The sequence below is a fragment of the Nicotiana attenuata genome, unplaced genomic scaffold (genome assembly GCF_001879085.1).
Source record: "Nicotiana attenuata strain UT unplaced genomic scaffold, NIATTr2, whole genome shotgun sequence".
In the NCBI taxonomy this organism is placed as follows: domain Eukaryota; kingdom Viridiplantae; phylum Streptophyta; class Magnoliopsida; order Solanales; family Solanaceae; genus Nicotiana; species Nicotiana attenuata.
In genome coordinates, this window is record NW_017671728.1 from 120,537 (window position 1) to 140,833 (window position 20,297).

At 38.6% G+C, this 20,297-nt stretch overlaps 1 non-coding gene across 1 annotated transcript; it reads right to left on the reverse strand.

The window, feature by feature from the left end:
* Positions 1 to 12,532: 12,532 nt before the first annotated feature.
* TRNAA-AGC lies at positions 12,533 to 12,605 on the reverse strand. The gene has a single exon. It is a non-coding gene; the product is annotated as a tRNA-Ala (tRNA).
* Between the last annotated feature and the right edge of the window lie 7,692 nt (positions 12,606 to 20,297).

Genomic DNA, 20,297 nt, shown 5'->3' on the forward strand with positions numbered 1-20,297 from the left:
CATAACACGATCTAAGGGAGCTCCTCCAAACGGCCTTGAGGCCATGAGCCCCGAGCATGACATTCAAAGGTAGAAGAAAATGATAAGAAAGAATAGGCAAGCAAGCCAACGAAGGCACTGGGATAGGAAGAACAACGCCAAAACACCCCCATTTATAAGGGGTTACGACACGGTTGTGAGCACGTGATTTTTGCCCTATATATGAATAATTTCCAAAATTTCAAACAAAACAATTTTTTCTAATATTTTATAAATCTTTGTGAATTTTGTGGCATCCTTTGGTAATTGTTGCATTTTTATTTGTGCATTTTAATCCATATGAAAATACCAAAAATATGCATTGGCATTTAGGGATTTAATTTCACAATTTTAGTAATTAGTTTTAGAATAAAATGTAAAGAAAATTGCAAGAAAATAGTTTCTTTGCATTGTTAATTAGTACATTTATCTTTAAATAGAGTTTTAAATAATAATTTTAGGAGTTAGATAGTTTAATTAGGTCTTTTGCTTTGTTTTAGCATTTTATAAAATAAATACAAAATACAAAAAAATATAAAATACAAAAAGCAAAGTGATTAAAATACAAGAAAACAAACAAAAGAACAAAGAAAGGAAATGACTGGCAAGAACTGGGCCAAGTTGCCCAGGCCCAAACAAAAACACCCCACCCCAACCTAGCCCAAACGCCCCTGCCCGGTCCAGTCCCCCCCATAACAAAAACGACGTCGTTTGGCAAATCGATCGTAACCGTCCATACCCCCAAATCTGATGGTCTAGATCCGATCTTCCATTCTTAATAAAACTGTAATAACCTTTATACAAAAATCAACGACANAAGAGGGAATCAGGGTCCGGTACCCTGGCTTTGGTGTCATTTTTGTTGCTTTTCCGGACCCGGACAACTACCCTCTTCTTCTTCACCTCGGTAACCGGGGAGCTCGAGGATTTCTTCTTTTTTCTTATTTTTCTCCTCCTTTGCAGCAACTCCGGGTTGTCCCGAAGCGAAAGGTTGAATGAGCGAGGGCGGGGCCTCATCCAACGGCCTAAGCTCGGTGGTCTTGGGCAAACCTGTGAGAAGCAAAGAGACTTAACAAAAATACGAGTCAAATAAGTGAGTATAATTATTCGGGAGGAAGCCTCACCATGGGAACGGGCCTCCCATTTGCCCTTCAAGAGCTTGCGCCATTCACGTTCGAAATAAGACATTTGTTTCCAGATCCATTCCTTGAAGAGGGGGACTGCACTAGGAACCTGGGTGACCGCTGCACAACGGTAAACACGGGCAATTAGAGAGAGAACAAAAAAAAGTGCCAAGTACTCAAGAAGGAAAAAATTTTCGGGATGAGTTTCACTTTTCAGGGACCGGTAGAAATTTGGGGGGAATGAGATCTTCGATCTTAGAATAATTGTTATGTTTGGCTTTATCTGATTTTCCTACATGTTTCCTGCTAAATGTGCTAAATGCTTTACCGCTTTGATATTATCTGAACAGTATATAAACTGTGCCGAAACCCTTCTCTTCTCACCTCCGGGGATGTGCTTACTGGTTGAGACTCCCTATTCTGTTAGTGTCAATACCCTGAAATAAGAAAGAGGTCGGACAAGTTACTAAGCTGGATGGCCTTTTGGTTCCCGGTACGTAGCCCCTCCTCGACTCGAGTTGTCCGCTCGGGTACACAGTCTAGAACACATACCCAGGTTTTGAACCTAGAAGAACTTGACTTTATGCCGGATCCCTAGTAGGAACGCTTATTTGCATCACGTGCATTTTGACTTAGGGGACTCAACACAGGGGTTGGGTCCGTCTAGGACAGGTGTACCCGGAATAATGGACCATCCTGATGCATCCTACTTGTGCATTTATCTGTTTGGGACTCGCATGCTGACCGGCTTTGAATATCTGGAAAAATTGAAAACCAAAAGAGAAAATAGCAGTGTAGAGAGTTAATTTCCTATATTAGAAAAACCAATGTCCAAGTAGTGCCGAAATGCTGCCGAATTTTTGAGAAAATGAAAAAAAAAGGAAGAAAAGTTCTTTTTAGTTTGCTAATGGAAAAGAAAAACAAAAAGAGTTTTATTTTCAAATTAGTTTATTTTATTTGCCACTGAAAAGGAAAATATATATAAAAAAAAAAGGAGTCTTGCTTTCAGAAGTAGCGTATTTGCCAAAACAAAAAAACAAAAAAAAAAGGAAAAAAAATGAATGAAGAAGAAAAACAAAACGAGTTTAGTTTTCGGAAATAGTTAGTTTTACTTGCCCGAACAACGCTGGTTTGATTCTCACCAGATGTGAGATACGTAGGCAATCCTCATCGGGTCCAACCTCCCCTTTTCAAAAATAGCCAAAAATGCCAAATTTTTTAATTTCGTCATGAATAAGTCGGGTGCCGCCATTCTTGTTTAAACTAAGCCGAACGTCCCCAAAAGGGCGCCGGAAGGCTGTTTTTGCAAGAACAACCACCCTGAGTCATCTTCTAAACGGTTAGCAGGCACAGCCTTAAAATCTTCCTTATGAAGTGCTGAAAGGCCGTATCCGCAATACCGGCTGTTTGTTTAAACTGGAAATTTGAACAGAAGTTGTGCCATTTTCTCTTTTAGGTCACAATAAGTGATTAAAATCACCTTAATAAATGTGCAGGATGAGCATGACTCAAAATGAATTATTTTCAATCATGCATAAAATCCCTTTGGAGTTACGTCTGTGGTGGAACGATTTAGGCGGAGAAGGGCAGGATGCAGTCAAGAAATATTTGAAAGGGCTTACTGGTTTGCTCGATATTGTGCCTCGGGGAGATATTGTTAGAGCACTGGTTACATGTTGGGACCCAGCACATAATGTGTTCGATTTTTCAGACTTTGAGCTTACCCCGACATTTGAGGAAATAGCTGGCTATATTGGGAAAGATGAGGTTCCGTTGAGGCACAAATACTTGGTTGCCCCCAGAGTTGTAGCCGTGCACAGATTTCTAGACTCTTTGAAGATAGTCAGAGCCGTCCATAACACAGATCTGGCAAACGGATTTTGTACTCTGAGCTTCATATATCATCGATATGGCCATATCGGGGGGTTCAACAACCCAGAAAGTAAGATATGTAGCAAAGGAAACCGCCAGAAGTGGGAGGAGCACCGACGTTTTGCCTTTATGGTGGCTTTTCTCGGGCTTTTAGTATTTCCAAGGAAGGATGGGAACATTGACATAAAAATAGCTGGGGTCGTCAGCACGTTAATTACTCAAGCCAAAAGTACACTTGCACCTATGATATTGGCCGACATCTTCCGTGCTCTTACAGCTTGCAAGGCCGGGGAATCTTTCTTCGAAGTGTGCAATCTATTGTTACAAATGTGGATGATCGAGCACCTGTGTCATCGTCCTCAGTTTTTGAGCTATGGGTCTCCAGAAAAAACATGCATAGAAGAATTTTACACAAGGATTAAAGGGGCCAAATTGCCAGAAGGAGTCACAGGTTGGACAACATATTTTCAGTCCCTCACTGCAAGCCAAATAGAGTGGACACTGGGATGGTTACCCGTTGATAAAATCGTATACATGCCGGCAGCCCGACCACATTTCCTCCTGATGGGGCTTAGAAGCATTCAGCCTTACGCACCGTATCGAGTGTTGAGGCAGCTGGGGAGATGCCAGATAGTACTCAAGGATGATGATCTTAGTTTGCAAGTGGTTGAGATTGGCCCTGATGGCCAGTTTCCTGAAGCAATGGTTCGCCAAGTCTGGAGCGAATGTNGCTTAAATAGTCACCATCAAACATGCATGAAAAAAATAATGAGTTAAATGAAGTAAGTATAAAACCAGCAAAATAATTGCCTGATTTACTGATGCATTGGTATAATTCTCTAGTATACATATAAATTGCATTCTAACGTGATCCAGAGCTGCTCGATAGCTGAACTGGACGGGCCATCTGGGCCTGTTCTCATTGGATGAAGCCCATGTCCAGGCAGCCTTTCCCGTTATCACAAGCAGCACTGAAATGGCATTGGGCCGAAACTAAAGCCCAATTTTATCCAGAAAATTTACTGACCCTTGAACAATAATGCTGAAAGGTCATTTATTGTCGGCAAAGAATATAGAAAGGTTATAGCCACTTTAGGGTTCCCTTTAAAATAAATGATAGACGAGACGAGCCTCGCCAAATAAAACACACAAATCGCGGGGCCCTCAATAGATGCTATATAAAATGCTTAGAACTCGGGCGGACCATTTAGCGAATATCATGGTCTTCCCCAAATATAATAAACTCGTGGTTGCTTTAGGTGCGAATTTTAATAATATTACCTTCCTAATAGTGGGTGCACATTTATGTGACCCAAATCCAAATCTCAACGAAGTCGAAATGCGTTAACAATCACGGGTGCACTGGTGCGACGTGGTTCGAGATGCATTTCACAACGTTGCAATTCTTATTAAAAATAAAAAAAATAATAAAAGCGGTTTACTAATAAAAGCACATGAGTCTGGACATGTTTTGAAATCAGATAAAATCAAATACAACACTTGAGCGACCGTGCCAGAACCACGGAACCCGGGAATGCCTAACACCTTCTCCCGGGTTAACAGAATTCCTTACTCGGATTTCTGGTTCGCGAACTGTTATACAGAGTCATTCTTTTCCTCGGTTCGGGAGTCAACCGGTGACTTGGGACACCATTGATTTCCCAAGTGGCGACTCTGAAATCTTAATAATAAATCCCGTCCGATTGTCCTTCAAGTGAAAAAACTCCTTTACACCCTTGCGGGTGTAGGAAAAAGGAGGTGTGACAACGGTCGTCGAGGCTTTGAAAGATTGACCGACGGACGCAGTTAATGCATCCTTGGAAAACTGAATCGATGGTGGTACCTTCACCTTGGAGAGCGGGAATCGAGGGTGCATTGAATGAAGTCAAAATTACAGGAGCCCATGGATGCCCGGTTACCACAAAACTCACGATAGGAGTCGCATCATCGGTATGACGTCGCCGTAAGAAGCTCGAGGAGTCAAGTGTCAGAATCATTTCCCATCACTTCGTTATGGGAAAAGCAGAGACTATCTGTATGCGGCAAATTAGAGGCCTTGATTTCTCGCTGTCAAGTCATTTCGGAAGAATGCATCGAGACCCCGAGGACGGGAGGCCACGACCGAGTTCTTGACCTCAGGGCTCGTCGAGGCCCAACTCAGAGAAAATGGAGATCGAAGCCAGGACAGAGGGGGGAGCTCCCAAGGCACATGGCTAAGTCTGACAGGGCCGACCTATCCAAAGCCTATGCTGAGGCATCGCGTCAAGCCATCCCATCTCCATACTTTGTAATTAATCTCCAGGTACTTGTAGCCGAGTTCCCCTCCTATATAAAGGGGACTCACCCTACCTTGTAAAGGATTGATGTTGCTCCATTTCTCCACAAGTGCAATAATATCGCTCTCTCTCTCTCTCTCTCTCTCTCTTTCTTTCTAACTTATTCGTTCTCACTGGCCCGAGGTTATCTTAATATCCATCGCTTCCTTACTTGTTCTTCATCACATAGCGTAGTATTGGCCGTAAAGAGCCTTGTTTAATTATATCTTCAACTGTTATCCCATCCCCGACTAACCCCGATAGCTCGAATTCAACCCTAACATTGACCCCGAGGTCACCCATCGACCAGACCCATATCCGGGCAGCAGGCCCTTCGGTTCGGTTACTATCTCGTTTTAGCTTGCATTTCATCGTCAAACTCCATATTATTAGCATCAACTGCTCTAACAACTAGCTCGGGAATAGATCACGTATTTTTAGAATCTCATTTACAAATTTAATTGTTGTTACCATTTTCACGGTAAACAGGTCTTTACTCCCTCCAACTTAAGGTACACCAATCCTTAGTTGAGGCACATTTTAGATAATCAGGTTACACCATTCCCAAATAATCATGTTTTTCCGAGGGTATACCAATCCCAACCTTTTATTGCTTTCAATAATGAAGTAGTATAGAGTATTTTTACAAATAACTCACAAAATTTTCCTCGTGAAAATTGGAGCAGAAAAATTTTGTTCGTTTATTTGTTTTGGTGTCTGTGCAGGTTTTACCTCGAGGCACGGGTTCGAGATAATCAAAAGAAGAAGTCTTGACCCAAAATAAAGAAAAAAAGAAAAAAGAAATAAATCTGAAATGAAAAAGCGGATGAAAGGATATGGACTGCTCAAGACATGACTGAAGTCACGAGCTTTGCATGTCCCATTTTGATCCGAAGAACCCATAGAAGAATGAACTAGCACCTGCAGCTTGCAAGCATCAAGATTCAGATCAGAGTCTGCGTGAAGAACCAACATCAAGTTTCAGAAGACTTATAGATAGGAATCTTGTAACTCGTAGTTGATAGGCTTAGTTAGTTTCTTTTTCATTTTGACTTTGGTTTAATTAGGAGCTCATCAAGCAGTAAATAGCACAACAACAGTAAAATCACAGCTTCCTGGTAGCTCCAGCTACCGAAACTTCCAGAACTATACTGACCTGATTCCGTTATAGCCAAGGATATGTAGGCAACCCCTGAAGCAAGGTTCGGTCGAACTTTTTAAATCAATAATTCTTTTCATTAGTATTAAGTTAATTAATTATTTAAATATTAGAAAATAGGTAAGTAAGGTTAATTTTTCAAATTACATTTGACTTAGGATTTAATTTAGGATCTTCAATTAATTTGGCTAGAGTTTAAATCAATGAAAAATGAAATAAGAAAAGAAGGTAGAATATTTAGGTCTTTAATCTGTGTTTGGGCCATTTCTTTGCTAGGCCCAAAGTCCACAAACAAAAAATGCCCCGCCCCAGTCCATTTTCTACCCGATTCAAATGCCTTTAATGCCTAAACAACAAAAAGACGCAGTATGGTGGCAGAACTACATCGTTTTCCCTTCCCCATTTCCCCTTAAACACCCTAATCCCTTTCAGATGAGAGAGGAATGACCCCCCCTCCCTTTTAGAACCCGATCTTCCCCATCTCTTTCTAAAAACCCTAGACGTCGCATCTCCCTCCTCACTCCCTCATCTGATCACACACACGCATACACTATGACCTCACACGCACTGACCATCACACTCACACAAAGATGAAGGCTCACCCACTCACGTTTTGAACACACATAGCTGAAACGAAAGCTAGGAAAATTCAAATAAAGATCTGACAATCACAAAAGCTTGAAAAACAAAAGAAAACTGGAATTTCGAAGAAGATTCGGGGAGTAATTGTTTGCTGAATTTTTGAACTCTTCCATGGATCTATAAAAGGCTGTTGAATCTTGAATTTATGGCTGTTTGTTGCGGTTCTGTGCTGGAAATTATTCCTTTTGCTTTGTTTGGCTAATAGCTGAGCTCCTAATTGTAGTTACTGTTTCTCCTTCAAAGTCAGTGATCCATTTTCTCCTATTTGTTTGTTGTGGCCAGGTAACATTTCTAATCGAATGATATAAACCTTTGATTTATTTGAATGAGAATAATGCAAATATGTTCATACTTGTGTTGTTTCAAATCTTCCAAATTGGTTGATATTCACTATGCTACGTCTTGTTTGGTTACTGTATTGAAATGTAAATCGAGATGCAATTCAAGTTTACCGCACTTGTTATGTCAGAAANATACTCGGGGTAATCCCTGAGCCGAAGAGGGATCAGGGTCCGGTATCCTGGCTTTGGTGTCATTTTGTTGCTTTTCCGGACCCGGACAACTACCCTCTTCTTCTTCACCTCGGTAACCGGGGAGCTCGAGGTTTTCTTCTTTTTCTTATTTTTCTCCTCCTTTGCAGCAACTCCGGGTTGTCCAGAAGCGAAAGGTTGAATGAGCGAGGGCGGGGCCTCATCCAACGGCCTAAGCTCGGTGGTCTTGGGCAAACCTGTGAGAAGCAAAGAGACTTAACAAAAATACGAGTCAAATAAGTGAGTATAATTATTCGGGAGGAAGCCTCACCATGGGAACGGGCCTCCCATTTGCCCTTCGAGAGCTTGCGCCATTCACGTTCGAAATAAGACATTTGTTTCCAGATCCATTCCTTGAAGAGGGGGACTGCACTAGGAACCTGGGTGACCGCTGCACAACGGTAAACACGGGCAATTAGAGAGAGAACAAAAAAAAGTGCCAAGTACTCAAGAAGGAAAAAATTTTCGGGATGAGTTTCACTTTTCAGGGACCGGTAGAAATTTGGGGGGAATGAGATCTTCGATTTTCACCCAAACGAACCTTCTCTGCCAACCTCAATCTCGATCTTCATCGATGATCGAAAAAAGGAGCTTTACTTGCTCAGCGAACGAGCTTGATCAACCCTCCTGGAAGATTCGGGGACTGTAGAGACAAAGCCAGATGGTCGAGGGTGAATCGAGGTGCTTCGGTGTTATTTACGAAGTGGCAGAAGAGGACTACGATCCTCCAAAAGGACGGGTAGATCTGCCCTTTGCAGAAGCCGAGGATTATAGGGTCCACAGGGGCGAGCATGAAGGGGTAAGTATAAATACTTAGATATCCCTCAACGTGAGTGGTGATGTCTTTGTTGGGCCCGGGAACGACCACCTCATTGCCCTCCCAGTTGCAGTCCACCCGAATTGTGGGGAGTGTGTGGTAACGGAGCATACGTACCTCCATACTCCCTCGCCTCGGTCCTGCTGAATGGAAGCCTTTTCGACTTTGAAGTAGTTTTTGAGAGAGAAACTCCCCCTGAACGAAACTCTTCAATGGAGGCTCCGGGACCACCTAGGGAATGGCCACCTCGGCCTCCGTGGCCGGGTTAGAAGTTGAAGGGGCGGTTTGCTGAGGCACAAATTTGGTAGTTTTTGCCATCAAAAAATATGAAGGTTTGAAGAAAAATATGAAGGTTTGAAGATGAGGATGAAGGTACGAAGGTCTAGGTTGAAGATTCAAAGAAGAAGTATGAAGATTTGAAGATGAAAATATAAAGATTTGAAGAAACAATATATGAAGATTTGAAGAGGATAGAGTTAAGTGGAGAATTCGAGGGTACATCAAAGAGCTCTGAAATCAGAGAGTGAAAAAATGAAAAAGGGATCGGAATTTTTATAGTCGAAAGTTAATCAATGCGTGAAGTTTCGCATTCGAGGACAGTCAACCGGCGGCTGCAGGCTCCGGGACCACCTCGCACATCTTGGCAGTTTGCTGAGGCACGAATTTGGAAGTTTTTGCCATCGAAAAATATGAAGGTTTGAAGAAAAATATGAAGGTTTGAAGATGAGAATGAAGATTTGAAGATGTGGATGAAGGTATGAAGGTCTAGGTTGAGGATTCAAAGAAGAAGTATGAAGATTTGAAGATGAAGATCTAAAAAGCAATATATGAAGATTTGAAGAGGATAGAGTTAAGTGGAGAATTCGAGGGTAAATCAAAGAGCTCTGAAATCAGAGAGTAGAAAATTGAAAAAGGGATCGAAATTTTTATAGAGGAAAGTTAATCAATGCGTGAAGTTTCGCATTCGAGGACAGTCAACCGACGGCTGACACATATCCGAAGTCAGAATAACGCGAATGATGGGACGTTTCGCTGACCCGACAACTCGGTTGTAACTTACGAAGGAAGGAACTTGGATTAATTTATCGCTTTTCGCCTCTTTGATAAATCTACTCTCCGGAAAAACGAGGGGACTATCAATGTACGAGCAAAATTGGGGGCAAAGTTCCCCCCCCCCCCCCCCTCCGCGATGAGAGAATGAAGGGGAAGCACAGATCGACGTGATTATAATCGAGGCCAGAAACCCCTTATATCGAGGCTCGGGAGGAATGAACGACGTATCCAAGACCAAACACGGTAAAGCGATGCACCTCGGGCCGAGTATAACTTTTGGACCTCGGGATACGCGGTGAACAGTTATGCATGACGGATAGGGGACCGTAATATTCGGCCTCAACCAGATATTACGGCGTGAATCCCGTTTAGTATCAATTATGGATGAACAATTACCCAAAACAAAAGGTTTTTACCTTTTTAGGTTTATACTAGGACTGAAATTCTCCTACTATATAAAAGGAAAGTTTTTCTTTAGTCTAACACATTGTAACACGCAATTCAAAGCAATAAAAGTTTGCTTTTGTCTTCTAGCTAATGTTCAATGCATTATTCACTTGTTCTTTTATTCACTCCTAACCGAGCTTGTATCGAGGGTCTAATTGAGGACGAGTCCCACTGTTCAGGCTTGGTCATTACATTGCGATTGGTTTGATCATTTATTTCGTCTTTAATTCATCTATCTTTTATTCTTAATTGTTCGTATTAAATTAAACCATGTATCTTTTAAACTGCGTGCAAATTCAATTGTTACTCATTTTTAAGTAAACACTTTTAACCATAAGATAAATTTCAGCGTGTTTCAACTTAACCGAGATTTTTGGTGGAACGTTGGAGGTAGTTGAAAAAATCACTATATGGCCTAGAATTTATGCGAATTTGTAGTTTTGATCGTTGCATTTAATGTGCAGTAGTTTAACCCTGATAAGTTTTAAAATCTGTACGCTTTAATTTGTGACCTAAGGCAAGCTGCCAATTTTTAAGAGGTGTTTGACTGATTCAAAGAAGGTAAGGATATCAAAATCTTTTTCCTATCCAACAACAGAAATTGTTGTAGGGAAATTTCAAAGTTAGGTTTTAAACACTTTCTGAAACAAACCAAATAACAACCAAATTAACTGGCTATATTAATTCACTAAATAGAATTACAAACAACTAGAAATAACAATCAAAAAATAGCTGAAAGATAACAGAGAGGATGAGAAGACACAAATAAACCATAGAAGAAGGGATGAGAAGCAGAACCGGGATGAGGGAATACATACACTTCATAACAATTCTCATAACCTCTTCTTTCTAACCCTTTGTTCTTTTTTAGAAAATGACATTGTATAACCGTCCTCAAAATAATAATAATAAAAAATATATTTTTTGTATATATACATTTTGTATGTTATATACAGAAAGTATACAAATTTTATACACTTTTTCGGCTACCGAATGTAAATAGTTTTTGATGCAGGCTAAACGTGAAAAAAGCCCATCCTTTTTAGTAATCTAGTTTTTAATTGGGACTGGATACCAAATCAACCTGGGAGAAATTCAAAAATAGCCAGATTTACAAGTGGTCATTCAAAAATAGCCACAATTTCAAAAATCATCGAAATTTAGCCACTTTTCATGTAAAGAAAAATCTGAACAAAAACACTATTCAAAATCCGGAAAATACTCCAGCATAATATACTGGAGTGTTTGTAGTTCATGTATACTTTGCTGGAACTCCAGTATATTATATTGGAGTTCTAGAAAAGTATACTGGAACTCCAGTATACTATATTGGAGCCAGCAAATTATACCGGTCCAGCATAATATGCTGGAAGTTCATACACAGGTGCACCGAACTCCAGTATATTATGCTGGACCGGTCTTTGTTGCAGCAAAATAGTGGCTATTTTTTAATGACTTGGCAAATGCTGGCTATTTTTGAACAACCAGTCCAAAAACTGGCTAGCATGTGCTATTTTAACAATCAACCTTTGTAAAGGTCTTCTGGTGCTATTTCTCTGCCCAACAGCTGCTTGTGTGACATCTTTGCAGGTATACACATCGGACTGGAGCTGGTTCATAATACTATCCTCCTGAAATTTACAAACACAAATTTTATGAAATCGAAACTCTTCCTCAAGAGTGAAGACACATCCAACAGAGAAATAAACAAAAGAAGCCATTGCTTTCCCATCGCACCCCCTATAGACATTAATGGCATCAAAATGGTTCAGGAAAAAAAAAAAAACAAATACACTTCTACCTAAACTACATCATCTAACGTTACAGAAATAGTACGTATATCAGCTCAGCAAGTCATTACATANTGGCATCAAAATGGTTCAGGGAAAAAAAAAAAAAAAAAAACATTACCACTTTCCACCTAAAAACTCATCATTCCTAAACGGTTCAGGAAAAATGGTTACGTAATTATCAGCCTCAGCAAGTTCATTACATACCAATTTACTACCTGTCTACCAATAAACATCAAGAAGGCTTGACTCTAGGCTCAGACGTGGAGCCAAGCTTTCAAACTTATGGATTCGGGATTATTATCGTCTTAAATTACTGGGTTCTAAAATAATAATTTATATGTATTCAATAAATTTTTTAAGACAAATACAGAGTTCGAACCAAAGCTACTGGGTTCGGCCGAACCCGCTCTTGATACTCAAGCTCCGCCCCTAACTCTAGCAGGTTATTTTCTTGTGTTTCTCCTTTTGAAGTAGTTTTGATTGTTAAAAGATTAAAAATATAGGTTATCTTGAGAAAGAAAATTTGAACTCAATAGCTCGGGGTTAGCTAGGTTAATCGAGTTAGTAATGTTTACTTGGACCCAATATTATGAGTAAAACGGAAATCTTTAAAGTGGTTTTGATTGATAAAAGACTAACAAATAGTGTAACCTATCTTGAGAAAAAGACTTTTAAATTTCAATAAAATGGGGCAATTGCCTGAAAATTTCGCTCTCCCGTCAGTCTTTTGCAACAACACAGAGAAATAAGAAAAAGTTAGAATGGAGATGCGGGGTATCGATCCCCGTACCTCTCGCATGCTAAGCGAGCGCTCTACCATCTGAGCTACATCCCCCTTTGTTTATTATGTGTCAATGATCACTTACTCCATTATAGCTTTTGATCCATCTCAATAGCTTAACATGTAGATTATAGTTTGACTTAAAATAAGTCTTTATCTTTTTCAAGCTTCTTTTAGTAGCTCTCTTTGGATTATCATTCGCTTGCTAGTGTGTGGTGGTGGTTAAGAAAGAATTAACGAAATGATCATAAAATATGGATTTGGCACTTGCAGCCCACTAGAACTCCATCGGGGCAAAATTTAGTAATGCTCGCTGTCATTGGACAGTGATTTGAAGTCCCGCTGTCCTAATTGAAGGACTTATATAGGTAATATGTGTCTTGTTCTTGTCATCGTTTCGTGCAAAGAAGAATCAAATTTAATTTCTTAGATGATATGTATAATCTCACAACCGCAAATTTGATGCTCGAATATATGATATATTCTATCAAGAGAACAAAAAAAAAAAAAAGGTCGGAAGGCCGAATATGTAGGGAAAGTGAATTAAAAATCTCAGCTGCCTTTGCTTTTGATTGTTATTTGTTGATCTTCGTATTTCACCTCTACACAAGAATGGATTATCTATATCCCGTTTGTTATATTTAAACTAATTTCGTTTCGATCATAAATATTTTACTAAGTAGTCTGCATCTCACACTTATAATAAACAAATAAATTGTTACTCTCTTCGGTCCATAATAAGTGATCTTTTGGTCTTTGCTCTTTTATATAATCAAGAATGAATTAACTTTATTTTTTCAAATTTTTTCTTATTTGCATATCCCAATGTGTCAAATTAAAAATATACAAATTTTAATTAAGGCGAAATACATAAATGGCCCCTTTAAGTTGTCCACAATAATCAAACAGCCTCCTCAACTGACCCATTTACCATTTAGACACTTCAAGTGACTATTAAGTGTATCAAGTAAACACATGTTGCTGATGAGGCATATGCGTGTTTGCAAACAAAAATTTGAGCGCTTGAAGTCATTTTTCAGCCTAATTTTATTTTTCTTTGAAAAAAACCAAGAAACCTTAGAGCACCAGTAGCTAGCTAAAGCAACTGCAACTAAACCTTTCTTCTGAACTAAACCACCTCAACTCCAGCATGAAACCGTCCTAGAGGCGAGGAAAGTCAGCCATTAAAGCACGAACTAAGCATCGTAAATTACCAGAAACTGCCACCTTTCACCACAAAACTCTATTGCCCGTGACCTTCAGAGCTCCGCCTAGTTCCGTCGATCCAAAATCAATCCCAAATCCAGCTGAAAGAAGTAGCAAAATTGTTGTTGCTGCGAAAAAACACAATTTTTTTTGTCAGTCATGTCACCCTCATCTCTGCCATAAGAACATAATTTCTCCACCCTCTTTCATCTTCATCCGCGGACAATTTTAAGGTAATTTTACACCAAAAATAATAAATTAGAAAAAAAAAGTGATATAAGCCCAAATTCATAATCAAGAAAATAATGGAGAGAGAAGATTGAAGATTCCAATAGAATCATTTTTTTAGCTTTGCTTGGAGAACGAATTTTCCGACGATAGAGATCGCATAAGAGGAGCTTTTACGGCGAGGTCCATTAATGATCCCTTAGTGGGTTCTCTATTTGGCAAATCTATGTTATTTCATATTCGTATGAGTTTTTATTTGTTGGGTGGATTTGTTAAAGGCAGGGGATGGGGAATGGGAATGGGAGCAAAGAAGAAGATGAAAGGGAGGGGGAATAACGCTCATTTTGAGGGTTTATTTTTCTTCTTTAGATGTATTTACTATTTTTGTTAATTATATGTGTCCTTTTTTATTATAAATTACACCCGTCGTACTTTAATCGGCTCATTTGACAGGTCATTGGCAATTGTAACTCATGCATGTGGTCTGCTGCACTCGGGTGTTTACTTGATATACTTAATAGTCACTTGAACTGTCTAAATGGTAAATGGGTCGGTTAAGGAGGCTGTTTGATCGTTGTGGACAACTTAAGGGGTGTGCCAAATAATAAAATGTTGTTATGAATATAATTGTAGTCAGAGTGAATGTCTATCTTTTAGAGAGTTTTACTTTGTAGCTAAGTCATTTTTTCCCTATAAATAGAGGGGTCTTACTCAATTGTAAACCATCCCAAAATTCAATAAGAATTACTCTCTCTTTCTTTGCAATATTGTTCTTCTACTTTTATTGATTCATTACACGTTATCAGCACGAGACTCTACCGTCTCAAGAAGATTAAGGTATAACTTTTTCCTCTTTTAATTATGACTGATATTATGAAAAGAAAGTTCGTTGCCCTTGAAATTTCGGGCAAGAACTATATGACATGGGTGTTGGATGCTGAAATCCATTTAGATGCAATGGGTCATGGAGACGCCATTAAAGACAAAAATAAAGCATCCACCCAAGACTGTGCTAAGGCCTTGATTTTCTTGCGCCATCACCTTGATGAAGGGATGAAAATAGAATATCTCACCGTCAAAGATCCACTTGTTTTGTGGAATGGCTTAAAGGAAAGATATGACAACCTAAAGTTGGTCACTCTTCCACAAGCACGATATGATTGGGCTCATCTGAGGCTTCAAGACTTTAAGTCTGTTTCTGAATATAATTCTGCGATGTTCAGAATTACTTCTAAATTGAAAGTCTGTGGAGATACTATCACTGACTACGACATGCTTGAAAAAAATGTTTACAATGTTTCATGCCTCCAATATGGTCCTGCAACAGCAATATAGAGAGAAATGTTTCAAGAAGTACTCTGAGTTGATTTCTCTTCTCCTTGTGGCCGAACGCAATAACGAGTTGCTCATGAGAAATCACGAAAATCGACTCACTGGGTCTACACCATTGCCTGAAGTGGATGAGGTGTATTCCCATTATGCTAAGCGTGAAAAAGGCCGTGGCCCTATTCGTGGTCGTGGTCGTGGCCGTAGACAAGAAAGAAATTTTCCTGACGTTAATCACCCCCCAAAGAAAAATAACCACCAAAAGTGGAAAGGGAAAGATGAGAAGCCAAAGGCAAATGGTTCAGAAACTGAATGTTATCGTTGCGGTGAAAAAGGGCATTGGGCAAATATTTATCGTAAACCAAGACATTTGGTTGAGCTTTATCAAGCATCTCTAAAGAATAAAGGCCCTGAAGCTAATTTTGTCTATGACAATGAATTTGACATCACTCACTTAGATGTGTCAGACTTCTTTGAGCGTCCTAATGAAAAAATAGACCACTTGATCGGTGATGGATCTGTGGTTAAAGAAGATTGAGTAGTTTGATTTTATTTTATTTTGCTTATTCGTATTAGTTAGTGAATAAACATCAATTATCGTAGTTTACATGAGTAGTAGTTTTAATTAGTATGTCGAATTAGTATAATATGTCATTGAATAAAGTTTGAGAATGGTCAAAATTTATAGTCAGTATCAGTTGTAATTTATGTTAGGAGCCGAGAATCGTAAAAAAAAAATTACAAAAAAAAGGACGAAAACTTGCAAATGAAAAAGTGTCTTACAAACTAGCGTGAAACTATTTGCTAAAGCTTTTAAATCAACTGACACTATACGAAATTTTTATCAAAATGCAATATTTGTTTTCTAATTAAGTTGTTCAATCAAAGATTGTGTCTTACGAAATATCATCACACTTATTGAATAAGTCATTATTGAGTTATTGACTTCACTTTGTCTCTTTTTCTTTATCTTTAAAAATACTAATATTTATTCGTATAATTCTTTTGTATGTCAAACCATGGGAAGCAAATATGGATATCTCATAAAACAAACTTGGATCAAAGTTCAATTGTAAAAATATTTGTTTAATTGATTCATGTACGACACATACAATATTCAAAGAGAAGAAATATTTCTCTCATTTAAGTACGTGTAAGGCAGATGCTACTACAATTTCTGGCAGTAGTAATTTAATTGAAGGCTCTGGAAGAGCTGCTATAACTCTGCCCAAGGGTACAATACTTATCATAGATAATGCAGTGTTCTCCTCCAAATACAAAAGGAACTTGTTGAGTTTTAAAGATATCCGCCGAAATGGATATTATATTGAGACAATAGATGAGAATAATCTTGAATATCTCATCATTACCAAGAATGTCTCTGGCCAAAAGAGGGTTATTGAGAAGTTTCCATCTTTATCTTGTGGCCTGTATTGGACAAGAATTAGTGCAATTGAGGCACATTCTATTGTAAACCAAAAGGTAACTGATTCCAATACTTTTGTACTTTGGCATGATCGATTGGGACATCCTGGATCAATTATGATGAGACAGATTATAGAAAACTCAAATGGGCATCCATTAAAGAATTTAAAGATTCTTTTAAATAATAAATTTTCTTGCACTTCTTGTTATCAAAGCAAGTTAATTATTACACCATCACCAACAAATGTTGGGATTGAGTCCCCTGTGTTTTTGGAACGTATACAAGGGGACATTTGTGGACCTATTCACCCACTTAGTGGGTCATTTAGATATTTTATGGTCTTAATAGATGCATATTCTAGATGGTCTCATTTGTGCCTATTGTCATCTCGCAACCTCGCATTTTTAAAATTAATGGCACAAATAATTCGATTACGGGCGCAATTCCCCGATAATCCAATTAAGTCTATTAGACTTGATAATGCTGCTGAGTTTTCATCCCAAGCATTTAATGGTTATTGCTTATCAATTGTGGAACATCCTGTAGCTCATATTCACACTCAAAATGGCCTAGCAGAGTCTTTAATCAAACGTCTGCAATTGATAGCAAGACCGTTACTCATGAAAATGAGGCTGCCCACTTCTGTTTGGGGTCACGCCATTTTGCATGCAGCAATGCTAGTTTGTCTCAGACCGACAAATTATCATAAATATTTTCCTTTGCAATTAGTTTTGGGTCATGAACCTAGTATATGTGCCTGTAGCCCCGCCATATCGCACCAAAATGGGTCCCCAAAGAAGGTTAGGAATATATGTTGGGTTTGAATCACCCTCCATTATTCGCTACCTCGAAACATTAACGGGGGATTTGTTCACTGCTCGATTTGCAGACTGTCGATTCGATGAGATACTTTTCCCAAAATTAGGGGGAGAAAATGGTGAAACCAAACGGGAAATTTTGTGAAAAAATCCATTATTATCTCATCTTGATCCACGTGCCTCTATTTGTAAAAAAGAGGTGCAAAATATTATCCATTTGTAGAGAATAGCAAATCAAATGCCAGACGCATTTATGGATCTGAAAAGGATATCAAAATCACATATCCCTGCAGAGAATGTTCCAATCCGTATTGATGTCCCTATTGAACAATCTTCTAGTGTCATAGCTAATGAGCTAAAAGCATGCCTAAAACGTGGCAGACCATTGGGTTCTAAGGATAGAAATCCTAGAAAAAGGAAAACAAATGATCAAGATGACACTACGAAAGAGTCTCGTGAAGAAATCCACGATATAACCAATCCTTATATTCATGAGGAAATCACTGATCCTGAGACTCAAGAAAATAAGGAACTATCAATAAATCCAATCGATATTGAGACAAATTTGAATCGATTGGATATAGTGGTGGATTATGTCTTTGCATATAATGTTGCATCTAGCATTATGCAAGATAGTGAGGACTTGAACCTCAATCTGTTGGAGAATGTCGACAAAGACGTGATTGGCCAAAACGGCAAGAAGCAATCCAATTAGAGTTGAATTCACTTGCAAAACGTGAAGTTTTTGGACCTGTAGTCCAAACACCTAATGGTGTTAAGCCTGTTGGCTATAAATGGGTCTTTGTACGCAAGAGGAATGAGAAAAATGAGGTAAAGATATAAGGCACGCCTTGTTGCACAAGGATTTTCACAAAGGCCTGGTGTCGATTATGAAGAGATATATTCACCCGTTATGGATGCTATAACGTTCAGTTATCTCATTAGTTTTGCTGTCCATGAAAAGCTTGACATGCATTTAATGGATGTGGTTACTGTCTACCTTTATGGCTCACTTGATAATGAGATATACATAAAAATTTCCGAGGGATTTAAAATGCCTAACGCACATAATTCAAAGTTCCGGGAAATATTTTCAATCAAATTGCAAAGATCTTTGTATGGTCTAAAGCAATCAGGACGTATGTGGTATAATCGTCTTAGTGAGTATTTATAAAAGGAAGGTTATATAAATAATGCCATTTGTCCATGTATTTTTATAAAGAAAACAACATCGGAATTTATTGTACTTGCCGTATATGTTAATGACATAAACCTTATTGGAACTCCTATAGAACTCCAAAAGGCAATTGATTATTTAAAGAAAGAATTCGAGATGAAAGATCTCGGAAAGACAAAATTATGTCTTGGTTTGCAAATTGAATATTTGGCAAACGGAATTTTTGTTCATCAATCTGCCTACATAGAAAAGGTATTGAAACGGTTTTACATGGATGGAGCACATCCATTAAGTACTCCGATGGTTGTTCGATCACTTGATGTGAATAAGGATCCATTCCGGCCTCAAGAAAAAAATGAAGAGCTACTTGGTCCGAAGTACCATATCTTAGTGCAATTGGTGCACTAATGTATCTTGCTAACACTACAAGGCCTGACATAACTTTTTTAGTCAATGTCTTAGCAAGATATAACTCTGCTCCTAGATGGAGATATTGAAATGGAATCAAACACATATTGTGGTATCTAAAAGGAACTACCAATATGGGCTTATTTTATGGCAATAATTGCAGTCCCGATCTTGTTGGTTATGCCGATGCTGGATATTTATCCGATCCACACAAGGCTCGATCTCAAACAGGTTATGTGTTTACCTGTGGAGGCACTGCCATATCTTGGCGATCGACTAAGCAATCAATCGTGGCTACTTCATCTAATCATGCTGAGATAATTGCTATTCGTGAAGCAAGTCGAGAGTGTGTGTGGTTGAGGTCTATAATACATCTTATTCGAGACAAATATGGTTTGAAATGTGACAAACTACCCACAATTTTGTATGAAGACAATGCAACATGCACAACCCAATTGAAGGGAGGATTCATAAAAGGAGATAAGACAAAACACATTTCACCAAAGTTAGTTTTTACACATGATCTTCAAAAGAATGGTGATATCAATGTGCAACAGATTCGTTCAAGTGATAATATGGCTGATTTGTTCACAAAATCTCTACCGACGTCAACCTTCAAGAAGCTAGTGCACAAGATTGGGATGCGAAGGCTCAAGGATGTGAAATGATGCTCTCATCAGGGGGAGTTTAATGCGCGTTGCACTCTTTTTCCCTTACAAGGTTTTGTCCCACTGGATTTTCCTTGCAAGATTTTTAACGAGGCAACCAAAAGGCGTATTGTTAGATATGTGTACTCTTTTTCCTTTACTAGATTTTTTCCCATTGGGTTTTATTTTAGTTAAGGTTTTAACGAGGCACATTACTTATTGAGTAGACATTCAAGGGGGAGTGTTATGAATAGAATTGTAATGAGAGTGAATGTCTATCTTTTAGAGAGTTTTACTTTGTGGCTAAGTCATTTTTCCCCTATAAATAGAGGGGTCTTACCCCATTGTAAACTATCCCAAAATTCAATAAGAATTACTCTCTCTTTCTCTGCAATATTGTTCTTCTACTTTTATTGTTTCATTAAAAATGTCACTTATTATGGATAGCAAAGAGTAACATTTTTATGACAAATACTCAATAACATAAATTTAACGACATATACTTTGATA